This window comes from Oncorhynchus kisutch, linkage group LG30 (genome assembly GCF_002021735.2).
Source record: "Oncorhynchus kisutch isolate 150728-3 linkage group LG30, Okis_V2, whole genome shotgun sequence".
NCBI lineage: Eukaryota > Metazoa > Chordata > Actinopteri > Salmoniformes > Salmonidae > Oncorhynchus > Oncorhynchus kisutch.
The window spans coordinates 4,297,369-4,314,433 of record NC_034203.2 but is presented as its reverse complement, the minus strand read 5'-3'; the positions used below and the strand labels follow the sequence as shown (position 1 = coordinate 4,314,433).

The window sequence follows — 17,065 nt, the reverse complement described above, 5'->3', positions numbered from 1 at the left end:
TGAACTTCATGAAAATAAATAGCTAGCCAGCTACTTAACCCTGTTGCCCAAAGCTAACGTTATAAGCAGCCAACTAGCGTCATCTGGCTAGCTCGACCAGACCGGGTTATGTGTTGTGAAGCGAGCCACAATAAGGATTAGGCACAATAGTGGAATTTGCTGTTTGCCTTCAAAATAAAAGTATGTCATTGACAGTGATGCAAATGAATTCAAATAGTAGTGGAGTAGGCCATACTTTTATTTTGAAGGCTAACCTCAAAGTCCACTATTGTGACTAATCCTTATTGTGGCTAGCTTCACATAGATGGGTCTGACCACCATTATTCAAATAAGAACGGTCTTATAAATTAGGGTTATTTTAGATGATGACAACTAGCTATATAGTTAGCTAGCCTTTCTAGGGCAGGCGTTCCGCTAGCGGAACCCCTCGACAACATTCCGCTGAAAAGGCAGCGCGCAAAATTCTAAAATATTTTTAATAAATATATTCTTTCACACATTAACAAGTCCACTACAGCAAATGAAAGAAACTTAATGTTAATCTACCCCAAAATGCTTTATGGTGAAAGCACAACATATGATTATGTTAGGTCATAGCCAAGTCAAAAAAACACACAGCTGTTTTTCCTGCCAAAGATAGGAGTCACAAAAAGCAGAAATATAGTTCAAATGTATCACTAACCTTTGATGATCTTCATCACATGACACTCATAGGACATCATGTTACACAATACATGTATGTTTTGTCCGATAAAGTGTATATTTATATCCAAAAATCTCAGTTTACATTGGCGCCTTACGTGCAGTAATGTTTTGATTTTGCAGAAATACTCCTAATAAACATTGATAAAATATACTAGTGTTATTCACAGAATTAAAGATAGACTTCTCCTTAATGCAACCGCTGTGTCAGATTTCAAAAAAACTTTACGGAAAAAGCATAATCTCAGAACGGCGCTCAGAGCCCAATCCAGCCAGAGAAATATCCGCCATGTTGGAGTTAGAAAAAAAACACTATAAATATTCACTTACCTTTTGATCTTCATCAGAAGGCACTCCCAGGAATCCCAGTTCAACAATAAATGACTGATTTGTTCCATAAAGTCCATCATTTATGTTCAAATAGCCACTTGTTGTTAGCGTGTTCAGCCCAGTAATCCATCTTCATGAGGCGCGAGCACTTCATCCAGACAGAAACTCAAAAAGTTCCGTTACAGGTTGTAGAAACAAGTCAAATTATGTATGGAATCAATCTTTAGGATGTTTTTAACATAAATCATCAATAAGGTTCCAACCGGAGAATTTCATTGTCTGAAGAAAAGCACTGGAACGAGAGCTAACTCTGTCGGGGGTGCCCGTCACGAGTCTGAGACACTCTGCCAGACCCATGACTCATTCAGCTCCCATACCCCCCTCCTTTATAGCAGAAACCTGAAACAAGTTTCTATAGACAGTTGACATCTAGTGAAAGCAGTAGGAAGTGCAACTTGACTCCATAGACACTGTGTATTTGGTAGGCCAAGCTTTGAAAAACTACAGACCTCAGATATGCCACTTCCTGGTTGGATTTTTCTCAGGTTTTCGCCTGCCATATGAGTTCTGTTATACTCACAGACATCATTCAAACAGTTTTAGAAACTTCAGTGTTTTCTATCCAATATGCATATATTAGCATCTGGGACAGAGTAGGAGGCAGTTCACTCTGGGCACGCTAAAAGTGAAAATGCCCCCTATCCCAAAAAGGCTAGCTAACTATAGCTACTGAAACAGATTGTCATTTCGCTATGTTTTTGGGGAAGTACATTGTTTGCATCCAAACGGCTAGCTTAAAAAAAAAAGACCAGCGTTGTAGGTGCGCGAGACAACTTTACCAGCATCATAGCATAGATATCGATTAATCGTTGTGACATATGAAATACAAGTGATACTGTAATCAATTTCCAATGACTACGTAAAAAAATGTATTAACGCGTTAAATTATTATGTGACGTGCAGTCATATTCAGGTCCTGATTGGTCAACAAGCTTATTGGACACGTCAAAATATGTTATTTGACACGCAAAGACAAAAGACCAAACGGCGTTCCATAGTATGAGAAATCCTGGTTGAGAATGAATCAACTGAACAAATTAAACCGCACAGCAAGTAAGTGAAAGAAATGTTTTGTTTATGTTTTACTGGTAATGGGGACATACGTAAATGCCAACAAAATAGCTTTTTGGTCAGTGTGTGTGTGTTTAACCAGTGAGATATAACTGCTGGAGCGCGTGCTACGAGTGGGTGCTGCTATAGTGACCAGTGAGCTGAGATAAGGCGGGGATTTACCTAGCAGAGACTTGTAGATAACCTGTTGCCAGTGGGTTTGGCGATGAGTATGAAGCGAGGGCCAACCAACGAGAGCGTATAGGTCGCAATGGTGGGTAGTGTATCGGGTTTTGGTGACAAAACGGATGGCACTGTGATAGACTGCATCCAGTTTGTTGAGTAGAGTGTTGGAGGCTATTTTATTGATGACATAACAGAAGTCGAGGATCGGTAGGATGGTCAGTTTTACAAAGGTATGTTTGGCAGCATGAGTGAAGGATGCTTTGTTGCGATATAGGAAGCCGATTCTAGATGTACATTTTGGATTGGAGATGCTTAATGTCTGGAAGGAGAGTGGAAGGAGTCTGGAAGGAGAGTTTACATTCTAACCAGACACCTAGGTATTTGTAGTTGTCCACGTATTTTAAGTCAGAGCCATCCAGAGTAGTGATGCTGGACGGGCGAGCAAGTGCGGGCAGTGATAGGTTGAATAGCATGCATTTATTTTTACTTGCGTTTAAGAGCAGTTGGAGGCCACGGAAGGAGAGTTGTATGGCATTGAAGCTCGTCTGGAGGTTAGTTAGAGGGTTTTAACCGTATTGATGCAGTCAGATGTAACTACTTTTGATATAGTCACCATATGTCATGGCTTCATTGCTCCAGACCACCACAAGGGGGAGTTAGAGCACTCATTATACATTTGGGTCCCAAGGTATTTATACGACCAATCATATAGAGTGGTTCCAATGACGGATGTGATGCGGGCCTCCCATCCCTGGTGACTTTCTTCAGCAAAGATGGCTGACAAAACATTACGGTGGAAGCAAATGTAAGTAATTATAACATCATAACGAGTCAAGCAAAAAAATTTACAATTGAGAGGAATATGTTAGTTAGTGTAGACAATCGATTGTACATATTGTCATAAAGTTAAATTACGAGAATCGCTATTTAGCAGTCATATCCAAAACCAGGTGTATAAAAAAATGCATTCTTTGAATGATGCTGTGTCTGCATACATTTATTACAATTATACACTTCAACAGTGTTTACCACTCTTGCTCCTGGGACATCAATGATTACACATTTTAAGTAAAGGCTGATATACAAATTCATATATACAGAATTAAAAAACAGTACATCCTGCCAGCACGCCCACAAGCGAGCCACTCAGGCGGAAAATGACACATGGAAGAGAGCGAGGAACGAGATGGGAGTAACAATCCAGACTATTTGCTCTGAGACCGGCATAATAATGTAATGAAACAAGCAGGGAGCAGGTTTCGAACCCTCAACATTCTAGCCCAAAGTCCAGTACACTATTGACTGTGCCCAAATGTATTAATAGGGGTTGGGGCCGATTGTGGCTGAAAACACTATCATTTTGAATCTTTAACATGTGGAAAGGGGAAAAAGTATTATTATTCGTTTTTCACCAGAGTAGCAGGATGGGCTTTTAGCTGAACAGTAGACTATTCAACCTTTACTAAAGAATTGTCTAATAGCCGAGTTAGTGTGAAACACCCCCCCCGCCAGCAAATCATTTGTATCTATCTTTCCACATCTACCTACATAGGGTTAATGTTCTGAAAAAAACAATATATATGCATGTGTGTCATGGCTCCCGAGTGGTGCAGCAGTCTAAGGTAAGAGGCATCTCTTTGCAAGAGGCATTACTACAGTCCCTGGTTCGAATTCAGGCTGTATCAGACCCGATTGAGAGTGCCATAGGGCGGCACACATTTGGCCCAGCTTCTTCCGGGTTCGGCCAGGGTAGGCCGTCATTGTAAAAAAGAATTAGTTCTTACCTGACTTGCTTAGTTAAATAAAGGTTACATTTAAAAATCAACTGGCGGCAACCGCAGCGCAACAATAGGAGGTGAACAGTGGCTGGTGCTGAAAATATAGCTAACTTGTTATGCAAGTGTTGCACACCAACAGATGGAGAGAACCTACACCAGTCGAGCAATTCATTTCAACAATAATCTTCATTTTAATTTGACTTTACAAACAACAAGAGGGCTTACTTGGAGTCTATTTCTTCGGAGCCTAGACCTATATAAAATAACTCAACTGGCTGAGGTAGGCTATAAGTGTCATGTTCATGTAACGAGGAGACCAAAGCTCAGCGTGATAAGAATACATTCTTCTTTTAATAAACGAAGAACACTTAACAAACTAACAAAGTAACAAAACGAACGTGAAGCTAATTTACACGAGTGCCGACAGGCACTACACATAGACAACAACCCACAAAATACCCAAGGAATATGGCTACCTAAATATGGTCCCCAACAGAGACAACGAAAACCAGCTGCCTCTGATTGGGAACCAATCCAGGCAACCATAGACATATAAACCCCTAGACATACAAAAACTACACAAACCACCCTCGTCACAAAGAAAACAAAGATAAATAAGGTCAGGGCGTGACAAGAAGGCTTGACAGCCTAATACAAGTATGATTTTTTTATTAGGCCAACTTACAATTGCAACTGGATAAAAATGTAGCATCCTACATCAATCATTTAAAGAAAATAAGTTTGTACGTTCAAACTAAAATAACTAATAATGAAAAGCGCACATTTGTAAATCCCAAACTCTTAAAAGTAATTGGAAAGGTAGATACAAATTATGTGTGACATTGGTTACAATAAAGAATATAAACTAGATGTAAACAAGATGCTGTGTCTTCACAACTGCAGCAGGTGTAGCCCATCATGCAAATGTTTCCTATTAGCGGGACAATAGACTTTTTATAGCCCGGCTACTGTTGTGAAAATCCCTCAACTTGCATTGTATTCGATGCTTAAGTACTCTAAAGTGTTACAGTATTTCTTCAACATCTTTATGCTTACGTTAATAAAATAATGAGAAAAAATACATTTCAAATGCGGATGTTTTATATAAACTACATTTTAGTCGCACTTCCACCCAGTTCCACGACCACAGGTAAAACCTTGCTTAGATGATCAATGTACAATTGAAGTCTGAAGTTTACATACACTTAGGTTGGAGTCATTAAAACTCGCTTTTCAACCACTCCACAAATTTCTTGTTAACAAACTATAGTTTTGGCAAGTTGGTTAGGACATCTACTTTGTGCGTGACACAAGTAATCTTTCCAACAATAAGTTTACAGACAGATTATTTCATGTATAATTCACTGTATCACAATTCCATTGGGTCAGAAGTTTACATACACTAAGTTGACTGTGCCTTTAAACAGCTTGGAAAATTCCAGAAAATTATGTCATGGCTTTAGAAGCTTCTGATAGGCTAATTTACATAATTTGAGTCAATTGGAGGTGTACCTGTGGATGTATTTCAAGGTCTACCTTCAAAATCAGTGCCTCTTTGCCTGACATCATGAGAAAATCAAAAGAAATCAGCCAAGACCTCAGGTTCATCCTTGGGAGCAATTTCCAAATGCCTGAAGGTACCACGTTCATCTGTACAAACAATAGTATGCAAGTATAAATACCATGGGACCACAAAGCCGTAATACAGCTCAGGAAGGAGACGCGTTCTGTCTCCTAGAGATGAACGTACTTTGGTCTGAAATGTGCAAATCAATCCCAGAACAACAGCAAAGGACCTTGTGAAGATGCTGGAGGAAACAGGTACAAAAGTATCTATATCCACAGTAAAAATTTGTCCTATGTCGACATAACCTGAAAGGCTGCTCAGCAAGAAAGAAGCCACTGCTCGGAAACCGCTACAAAAAAGACAGACTATGGTTTGCAACTGCACATGGGGACAAAGATAGTACTTTTTGGAGAAATGTCCTCTGGTCTGATGAAACAAAAATAGAACTGTTTGGCCATAATGACCATCGTTATGTTTGGGGGGGAAAGGGGGAGGCTTGTAAGCCGAAGAACACCATCCCAACCATGAAGCATGGGGGTGGCAGCATCATGTTGTGGGGGTGCTTTGCTGCAGGAGGTGCACTGGTGCACTTCACAAAACAGATGGCATCATGAGGTATGAAAACTGTGTATATATTGAAGCAAGATCTGAAGACATCAGTGGAAGTTAAAGCTTGGTCCAAATGGACAAAGACCCCAAGCATTCTTCCAAAGTTGTGGCAGAATGGCTTAAGGACAACAAAGTCAAGGTATTGGAGTGGCCATCACAAAGCCCTGACCTTAAACCTATAGACAATTTGTGGGCAGAACTGAAAAAGTGTGTGCGAGCAAGGAGGCCTACAAACCTGACTCAGTTACACCAGCTCTGTCAGGAGGAATGGGCCAAAATTCACCCAACTTATTGTGGGAAGCTTGTGGAAGGCTACCCAAAACGTTTGACCCAAGTTAAAAATTTTAAAGGCAATGCTACCAAATACTAATTGAGTGTATGTAAACGTCTGACCCACTGGGAATGTGATGAAATAAATAAAAGCTGAAAGAAATAATTCTCTCTACAAACCTTCTTGCCACAGCTCGCAATGTGCCATCCTGGATGAGCTGCACTACCTGAGCCACTTGTGTGGGTTGTAGACTCCGTCTCATGCTACCACTAGAGTGAAAGCACCGCCAGCATTCAAAAGTGACCAAAACATCAGCCAGGAAGCATAGGAACTGAGAAGTGGTCTGTGGTCCCCACCTGCAGAACCACTCCTTTATTGGGGGTGTCTTGTTAATTGCCTATAATTTCCACCTGTTGTCTATTCCATTTGCACAACAGCATGTGAAATGTATTGTCAATCAGTGTTGCTTCCTAAGTGGACAGTTTGATTTCACAGAAGTGTGATTGACTTGGAGTTACATTGTTTTGTTTAAGTCTTCCCTTTATTTTTTTGAGCAGTGTGTGTGTGTGTGTGTGTATGTGGACCCTTCAAATTAGTGGATTCGGCTATTTCAGCCACACCCGTTTCTGATAGGTGTATAAAATCGATCACACATCCATGGAATCTCCATAGACAAACATTGGCAGTAGAATGGCCTTACTGAAGAGCTCAGCTTTCAATGTGCCACCTTTCCAACAATTCAGCTAGTCAAATTTCTGCCCTGCTCGGGCTGACCTAGTCAACTGTAAGTGATATTATTGTGAAGTGGAAACATCAGCCATAAAGTGGTAGGCCACACAAGCTCACAGAACGGGACCGCCGAGTGCTGAAGTGTATAGCGAGTAAAAATCGTCTGTCCTCGGTTGCAACACTCACTACCGAGTTCCGAACTGCCTCTGGGAAGCAATGTCAGTACAAGAACTGTCCGTTGAGAACTTCATGAAATGAGTTTCCATGACCGACAGCCTCACACAAGCCTAAGATCACCATGCACAATGCCAAGCGTCGGCTGGATTGGTGTAAAGTTCACCGCCATTGGACTCTGAAACGATGGAAACTCGTTCTCTGGAGTGACAAATCATGCTTCACCGTCTGGCAGTCCGACGGACAAATCTGGGTTAGGCGGATGCCAGGTGAACACTACCTGCGTGAATGCATAGTGCCAACTGTACATTTTGGTGGGAGAGGAATAATGGTCTGGGGCTGTTTTTCATGGTTTGGGCTAGGCCCCTTAGATCCAGTGAAGGGAAATCTTAATGCTGCAGCATACAGTGTCATTCCAAACTATTCTGTGCTTCCAACATTGCAGCAACAGTTTGGGGTTAGGCCCTTTCCTGTTTCACCCTGCCAATGCCCCCATGCACAAAGTGAGGTCCATCAAGAAATGGATTGTTGAGATCGGTGTAGAATAACTTGATCTGCCTGGACAGTTTGAGCAGACACATGCACAGAGCCCTTTGGGACGAATTGGAACGCCGACTGCGAGCAAGGCCTAATCGCCCAACATCCGTGCCCGACCTCACCACTGCTTTTGTGGCTGAATGGAAGCAAGTCCCCACAGCAATGTTCCAACATCTAGTGGAAAGCCTTCCCAGAAGAGTGGAGGCTGTTATAGCTGCAAAGGGGGGAAACCAACTCCATTAATGCCTATGATTTTGGAATGAGATGTTCGATGAGCAGGTGTCCACATACTTTGGTTGTGAAGTGTGTGTTTTTCTTCCCCCTGACCATTCGCGCAAGAAAAAAAGTGGCTTGCGGCTGAATCTAGTTGATGACCCTGACCTACTGCGTGTGTTATTCAGACTCTTCACACAGAGGTAGCATCATGATAAGCCCTCATCCCTTCCTGTTTCTCGTGTACGGGTTAAATCAAGCTTAATTAATTTGCCCGCCATGTTGTTAATTAATGGTAGCCCACTCACCCTACAGGTGACCCATTTGCTGTGGTTTTAATTGGGTGTGTGTGTTGTAGGTCTGTATTTCTCCCTGTTGATCTCTCTCTAATGTTATTACAGCATATTTTAATTGCTTTGACTGTGTCCCAAATGGCACCTTATTTCCTTTATAGTGCACTACTTTTGACCAGGGCCTATAGGGCTCTGTTCAAAAGTAGTTCACCATATAGGGAATAGGGTGCCATTTGGATGCAGCCTCTAACCTTGCCACAGGCTGCTGCCACAACCATAGGCCAAAACACACAACAGAGTCAGGCCTACAGTCAGCCTAGAGCTTTATTTAATAGGGCAGAGTCAAGAAATTTGTTGAATTATACACCATCTCAAGTAGCCGCACGTCTCAATGTGTCACGTTCGTCGAATGGAGGAGACCAAGGCGCAGCGTGATGTGAATACATATTACTTTTAATAAAGATAGACGCTAAACAAACTATACAAAATAACAAAACGAACGTGAAGCTATCATACAAAAGTGCAGACATATGCAACTAGACATAGATAATAACCCACGAAATACCCAAAGAAGATGGCTGCCTAAATATGGTTCCCAATCAGAGACAACAATAAACAGCTGCCTCAAATTGAGGACCAATCTAGGCAACCATAGACATACATAAACACCTAGATAGTAAACAACCCCATAAACCTACAAAACCCCTAGACAGTACAAAAACACATACATCACCCATGTCACACCCTGACAAAACAATAAAGAAAAGAAAGAATACTAAGGTCAGGGCGTGACAGTACTCCCCCCCCCCCCCCCCCCCCCCAAAAGATGTGGACTCCCGGCCGCACACCTAAACCTATATGGGAGGGTGTGGGTGGGCATGACTCCGAGGTGGCGGTTCTGGCTCAGGACGTGGACCCCGCTCCACTTCACCCTTACTTAATGTCTCTGGAGCGCGAACCCTCACCGCCGACCACGGACTAGAGGACGCCACTGGACTGATGGTCGAGTCTGGAGTGAGTGACGCCTCTGGATTGGAGGGAGACTCTGGCGGATCCGGACTGTAGGTTCCGGACTGCGACCCGTCGTGGTAGGTTCCGGACTGCGACCCGTCGTGGTAGGTTCCGGTCTGCGGCCCGTCGTAGGAGGTTCCGGTCTGCGGCCCGTCGTAGGAGGTTCCGGTCTACGGCCCGTCGTAGGAGGTTCCGGTCTGCGGCCCGTCATAGGAGGTTCCGGTCTGCGGCCCGTCGTAGGAGGTTCCGGTCTGCGGCCCGTCATAGGAGGTTCCGGTCTGTAGACTGTTGCCGTACGCTCTGGACTGGGTACTGTAGCCGGACGCTCTGGACTGGGTACTGTAGCCGGATGCTCTGGACTGGGTATTGTAGCCGGACGCTCTGGACTGGGTACTGTAGCCGGACGCTCTGGACTGGGTGCTGTAGCCGGACGCTCTGGACTGGGTGCTGTTGCCGGACGCTCTGGACTGGGTACTGTAGCCGGACGCTTTGGACTGGGTACTGTAGCCGGACGCTCTGGACTGGGTACTGTAGCCGGACGCTCTGGACTGGGTACTGTAGCCGGACGCTCTGGACTGGGTACTGTAGCCGGACGCTCTGGATTGGGTACTGTTGCCGGACGCTCTGGACTGGGTACTGTTGCCGGACGCTCTGGACTGACGAGGCGCACTGTATGCCTGGTGCGTGGGGCCGGTACTGGTGGTACTGGGCCGAGGACACGCACCTCAGGGTGAGTGCGGGGAGGAGGAACAGGGTGTACTGGACTGCCGAGGCGCACTATAGGCCTGGTGCTTGGTGCCGGCACTGGTGGTCCCGGGCTGGGGACAAGCACCTCAGGGCGAGTGCGAGGAGCAGGGAGTACTGGACCCTGGAGGCACACTGGTGGCCTGGTGCGTGGTGCCGGCACTGGTGGTACCGGGCTGGAGACACGCACCTCAGGTCGAGTGCGGGGAGGAGGAACAGGATGTACTGGGCTGTGGAGGCGTACTGGAGGTCTGGTGCGTGGTGTTGGCACTGGTGGTCCTGGATAGACCGGACCGTGAAGACGCACTGGATGTCTCGAGCTAATGGCCTGCACAACTCGTCCTGGCTGAATGGTGACTCTAGCCCGGCACGTGCGGGGCGCAAGCACAGGACGCACTGGGCTGTGCAGACATACGGGAGACACAGTGCGCAACGCCGGTGCAGGATATCCTGGCCCGAGGAGACACACTGGCTGTCTGGAGAGCAGGGCTGGCACCATCTGCCCTGGCTGGATCCTTACCCTAGCCCGGCAGATGCGGGGAGCTGGGATGTAGCACACTGGGCTAAGCATGCGTACTGGGGACACCGTGTGCTCCACCGCATAACACGGTGCCTGACCAGTACGACGCCCGCCACGGTAAGCACAAGGAGTTGGCTCAGGTCTCCTACCTGACTTAGCCAAACTCCTCGTGTGCCCCCCAATTTTTTTTATTGGGGCTGCCTCTCGGGCTTCCGTGCTAGCCTTGTACCCATATATAATCACCGTTCCTCCTGTGCTCTCTCCACCTGCTTCCATGGCAGGGTCTTGTCCCCTGCCATTACCTCCTCCCAGGTCCAGGATATTTTACCGTCCAGTATTTCGTCCCGAGTCCTCGATTCCACAAAGCGCTGTTCCTCCTTATCACGCTGCTTGGTCCTTTTATGGTGGGTTATTCTGTCACGTTCGTCGAATGGAGGAGACCAAGGCGCAGCGTGATGTGAATACATATTACTTTTAATAAAGATAGACACTAAACAAACTATACAAAATAACAAAACGAACGTGAAGCTATCATACAAAAGTGCAGACATATGCAACTAGACATAGATAATAACCAACGAAATACCCAAAGAAGATGGCTGCCTAAATATGGTTCCCAATCAGAGACAACGATAAACAGCTGCCTCTAATTGAGAACCAATCTAGGCAACCATAGATATACATAAACACCTAGATAGTAAACAACCCCATAAACCTACAAAACCCCTAGACAGTACAAAAACACATACATCACCCATGTCACACCCTGACCTAACCAAAACAATAAAGAAAACAAAGAATACTAAGGTCAGGGCGTGACAGCCCTTTTTTAGATAGCTGGGCATTGGCACACATTTCAGGAAATAAACGCATGTTTCAAATAAATGGTGAGTGTAAATGCATTGTTTATGAGGGTACCATGGACACGTGTTTTAATGTTTATTTTTATTTTTATCTGTCATCGTTGCCAGCCATTGCTTCACCAAAAGGAAAACACAATATCAAATTCAAGCTACTTGTACCGCTCTCCAAGGTGCTGAAGAAGGGTGTATGATAGGCAGCCTAGTCTGATCTGTGATGGATTTGATATTATAATGTTTATACTGGTATAAACAGTGGTAGTTTTTTTCCCAATATTTTATTATAAACAGTGTGGTAGTCTTTTCAACATTTTATTGAGCAAAGGCTGTGTGCGTTAAGGAAATAGACGCCTGGCTCAAACAGAAGTCTGTCTCTAATAAGCAGCCGTTGTGTTCAGTCATTTAAAGTAAATAAATGCCCAAGCTATTCATTTAAGTTTTACATATACTCATTTAATTACAGTGAAGGTATTTAAAAGATTGCACTCAAAAATCACTATCTGAAAGGCTAAGGAAGATCATAGATTGCATACATGTTTACTTTGTCAGGACTTATTGAGTTGCAGGTGTGATACGCTTTTGCTGATGAGACTTGGTATTTGATGATGTTTGTAATCATGCCATTTTCTTGCATCATATGTTAATTTGTAGATTTTAAAAGAATAAGATATAGGCCTAAGCAGGGCTCTACAGTGTGACCATTTTGGTCACATATGCTCCTAAATATTATGCTGTGCGCCCCCAAAAATGTATTAACAATAACACAAAATAATATATTTACAGTATATACCATGAAAAAGTATTTGCCCCTTTCAAAATGTTTATACTGAATGTTATCAGATCTTCAACCTATACCTAATATTAGATAAAGGGAACTTGAGTGAACAAATAACACAACAATTACATACTAAATTCATTTATTTCATAAAGTTATGCAACACCCAATGCCCCTGTCATGACTGGCCTGCTATGGTCAGCTTACCATGGATCACAGGCCTACATAGACATCTCTCACTCCCGCAGAGGGGGAGAGGGATTGATTGGGGGGATCCTTTGTCCTCTCAGTGTGGAGGATTGGAATGTATGGTGGGCCTATGGAGAATCTACCTCAGAACGGTAACATGCAATAAATGGATTTTGGGACATTATATTTCATCAGCTAAAATGGTGCTTACAATGATATTTTTTTAATGTTATTAAAAGTTAAATGACGATGTTATAACAAAAACATTGTAACTTGAACAGTTTTCATGCTGTGTGTTGTGTAGAAAATATCCAGATCAAAAATAATGTTTTTGTAACAATGAACTATGATTTTAGTTGTCTAAAGATCATAGTACATTGTGATAACTTGCCTTGTAACTAGATACGCCCCAGAGAACTTACCATGAGGACGGAAACGCCCCTTTGTGACCCGGGGGTATAAAACATGTGAGTTAAGAATTTACATATCAGACAAAAACAGACCGCAGCGTGATCTAAGATAGTCGCAACCCCACAAACGCAACACGAGTAAGAGAACAAAATATACTCTTAACAATCAAGGCTACAATTGAGCACTAGATCTAAAGGAATATGTTGTTCTGCATCTGAACAAGGAAGTTAACCCATTGTTTCCCGGTAAGGGTGTAAATAAGAATTTGTTCTTAATTGACTTACCTGGTTAAATAAAATGTCAAAAAACTTCCTGTAGTTGTTGATCAGTGTAGCTGTGGAGGAATTTTGGCCCAGTCTTTCATGCAGAACTGCTGTAACTCAGCGACATTTGTGGGTTTTCAAGCATGAACTGCGCATTTCAAGTCTTGCCACAACATCTCAATTGGGATTAGGTCTGGATTTTGACTAGGCCATTCCAAAACTTCAAATTTGTTGCTTTTTGGCTATTTTCATATACACTTGATTGTGTGTTTTGGATCATTTGTCTTGCTGTGCTTCAGCTTACAGACATGGCCTGGCATTCTCCTGTAGAATTCTCTGATGCAGAGCAGAATTCATGGTTCTTTCTATTAAGGCAAGTCATCCAGGTCCTGAGGCAGCAAAGCTTTCCCAAACCATCATACTACCACCACCATGCTTGACTGTTGGTATGAGGTTCTTACAAGATCTGATAACATTCACTATCAAAAATATGTAATAATAGAGAAAATCAGAAAGGGGGCAAATACTTTTTTACTGCACATACATATTATTTATTTATATTTTTTATACTGTGTATTGGTGCCATGGGCCTTTCCAAAATCACTCTCTGACATTTTGTTTGCACCTTGTTCAGTCATGTTACCTCGTTAGCTAGTTTTGGTTACTTTACAGTATATCCAAACATTTGGGGGCACAAAAAGAAAAGGGATAGCTTCTTCAGAAGGTCAATGATCATAGCAACGAATAAATTATATATTGCATGTAATCACTGTGAAACTTCAAACTTAAAGAGACAGTGTAAAATGTTAAACGTAATGTATCAATAGGTAGTACTTTTACACACTGTAGAAACCACAAATGACTTTAATTTCAATTACCTTTTTTTGTATCAACATTGCTACCAATTCATTTGTTTTTATTTAGAGTCCTGGGACTACGTCAGCATGCCAGGTTTATTGAATGAGTGCAGGATGTTTATTTAATTCAATGTGGTTTGTTAATTGATTTCTCTCATGCAAGAGAGTCAAGTTGCTTGATTTACCTTGAACAGGAAAAGGGGAGAGAAAGTTCCTATACTTTGTGTTTGTGTATTAAGCTTTGGATATCTGAGGCAACGGTAACAACCGTGCCTTGAAAAGAGGAAGTCCCTATCAAGTGGTGGGGGGGTAAAGACCTTGTGCTGCAATTACTGTCCCAACCTCTTATCTGGTGTTCCCTGGCTTTGTACATTTTCCAATGCATGATAGTATGCTGACGCTTACCATGAAAACATGACTACACACGGATCAACTTCCAAATATGTCACGGTGCACTGACTTGATCCATGTAGTCATCCTGTCAGTGTATTGTCAGGAAAGATTAATTTCCTTCCTCTTTAGGAGGATTATGGGTGTGCATCCCAAATTGCACCCCATTCCTACCCCAGTCCACTACTTTAGACCAGGATATGGTCCATAGGGCTCTGGTCAAAGTAGTGCACTATGTAGGGAATGGGTTGCCATGCAAAAGGACCTGACTTCCCAGCTGGCAAAACTGGCCATAAGTTTTCTAATGCTCGGGCACACCAATGACCAATAATAAAGCTTTATTTATACAGCACATTTCAGACATGGAATGCAACACAATATTATTTTCAGGTGAAAAAAGTCATTAAAAAAACTATGAAAATAAAAGCATAAATATTCACTACACAACAGACATAAGAAAATGACACAAACTGAACAAACTCAAAACACCATAAGGAAAGAGCAAAGCAGAAAAAAATGTTTTATGATCTTTTAAATAGGTCTACAGTTTCAGCCCCCCTCAGGTTCTCTGGCAGGCTATCCCAAAGGCTGGGGGCATAACTAAAGGCTGCCTCTTGGTTCTAGGCTTTGGGATAGTTAAAAGGCCAGAGGACCTGAGGGACCTACTGGGTGGATCACTTAAAAGCATGTCCGACATCAATCATGGATTGATTTAAAAACCAATAGAAGAATCTTCAAATGTATTCTAAAACTGACATAAAACCGATGTAATGTGAGCCCTCCGTTTGGTCTTGGTCAGTACCCATGCTGCAGCATTCTGTATGTTTTGCAGCTGACCAATGACTTTCATTGGTAGACCAGACAGGAGAGCATTACAGTAGTCAAGCCTGCTTATAATAAAAGCATGGATGAGTCTCTCTGTATCAGCTTGAGGGAGAAATGGCCACACCGTGGCAATGTTCTACTGTTGGTAAAAAGCTATTTTGGTCACATTCCTAATGTGTGATTTGAAATTTAGTTCAGAATCTAAGATGACACCAAGGTTTTTTTTTTCTTTATTGCCCATGAATGAAAATGTGCAGCTAGATTCTCTCTCTGTGCTTTGGCACCGACAATAAGTTCTTCGGTCTTGTCTTGATTTAGCTGAAGGAAGTTGTGAGCCATCCAATTATTGAAATCACTAATACAATGTAATAATTTATCCGTAGAGCTAAAATCCTCTGGTGACACAGAAATGTAAAGTTGTGTATCATCTGGGTAGCAGTGAAAATCAATGTGGTGCTTTCTGATAATGCTGCCAAGGGATAACATATAAACTGAACAGTACCGGACCCAAAATTTAACCTTGTTGAACGCCACATGATATGCATGCTATTCAATCGTCTCAGATCTACAGGAGCAGCTACTGGCTAGGGAGAAGTAGCTGATTTGGAATTCAGAACACCTACTTTCTTCCTGCATTTGCTCAGGAAACACCCCAGACAAGGAGTCAAATATAAATGATGTAGATTTAGATTTTTTTCCACTTAGCGAAGAAACAATTGCATGCTTAGTCAGTATAGTGTTTGGTGTGTGCATGGCTGAATGCAAAGGCGCTTGCTAAGTAGCTGTCTGAACACATTGTGCTCACATAACCTGCCAGTGGAGCTGTCAACACTGATGTGCTGCTGACTCAGCTGTTTGACTGATTCTCTGGCCCAAAGTTTTATAGCGAGGAGAACAGGACCTCATCCTTTAACTTTGAGAAGTCAACATGCTGTGAATAACAGGAAGACAGAAAAGGGAAGAAAGAAAGAGAAATATGATGGTGGAATGTAACGATAAAGGGCATTTTGAGTTAGAGCTCCTCCACTACTGTCTTGACAAAGTGCTCTTTGTGTGTCTTTCATAGTTCAGTCTTTGAATCTTTCCAACTGTACACTCCTTCTTCCCCTTTCTGTTCTCTCTCTCTCTCTCTCCACGCCCCAACATTTCTCCCTAAAAAAAAAAAAGTTGTGACCCTGGGTCATCCACAAACCCGGTGTTCTGATGAAGACCTGAGTTGTCAGTTTGAGAACCGAGAGGGCAGAGGATTGAGGGGACGTCCCCGGCTGACGAAGCTGTCAGCTGTGTGTATCCTGCAGTTCTTCTGCACGGTGATATACTGCAGTAATGCCCCTTAACGGTCAACTCCCCGCAGGGCGCTAAAGGACCAGAGCTAGCTCTCCTTGACCAGCAACTCTCATGAATAAACCGCTGCTGGGCTAGCCTAATGGGTTTGTGTGTGTGTGTGTGTGTGTGTGTGTGTGCGCACGCTGATGTTTGTCTAATAGAGCCAGGTGGGTTGCTTTTCTACCTAGGGTTTTGACACTGTATATTCTGTTCATTCGATGATTGGTTATACAAACAGATCTGCCACAGTATAGGGTAGCAGGTAATTTCATCAGTTTCATCATATTATCAGTTACAGCTGGGTCCAGCGGGCAGAACTGGATGACCTCTGAAATGACCTGGTTAAAGGTTGATGTTTCTTGTTTTTTTACTCAGGCACACCACAGCAAAATATG

The 17,065-nt window shown here is 43.0% G+C and overlaps 1 protein-coding gene across 4 annotated transcripts in view; it reads left to right on the top strand.

The window, feature by feature from the left end:
• dnaaf11 (dynein axonemal assembly factor 11) overlaps positions 1–17,065 on the top strand; it is a 67,231-nt gene that overhangs the window by 9,478 nt on the left and 40,688 nt on the right. The window lies entirely within an intron of this gene.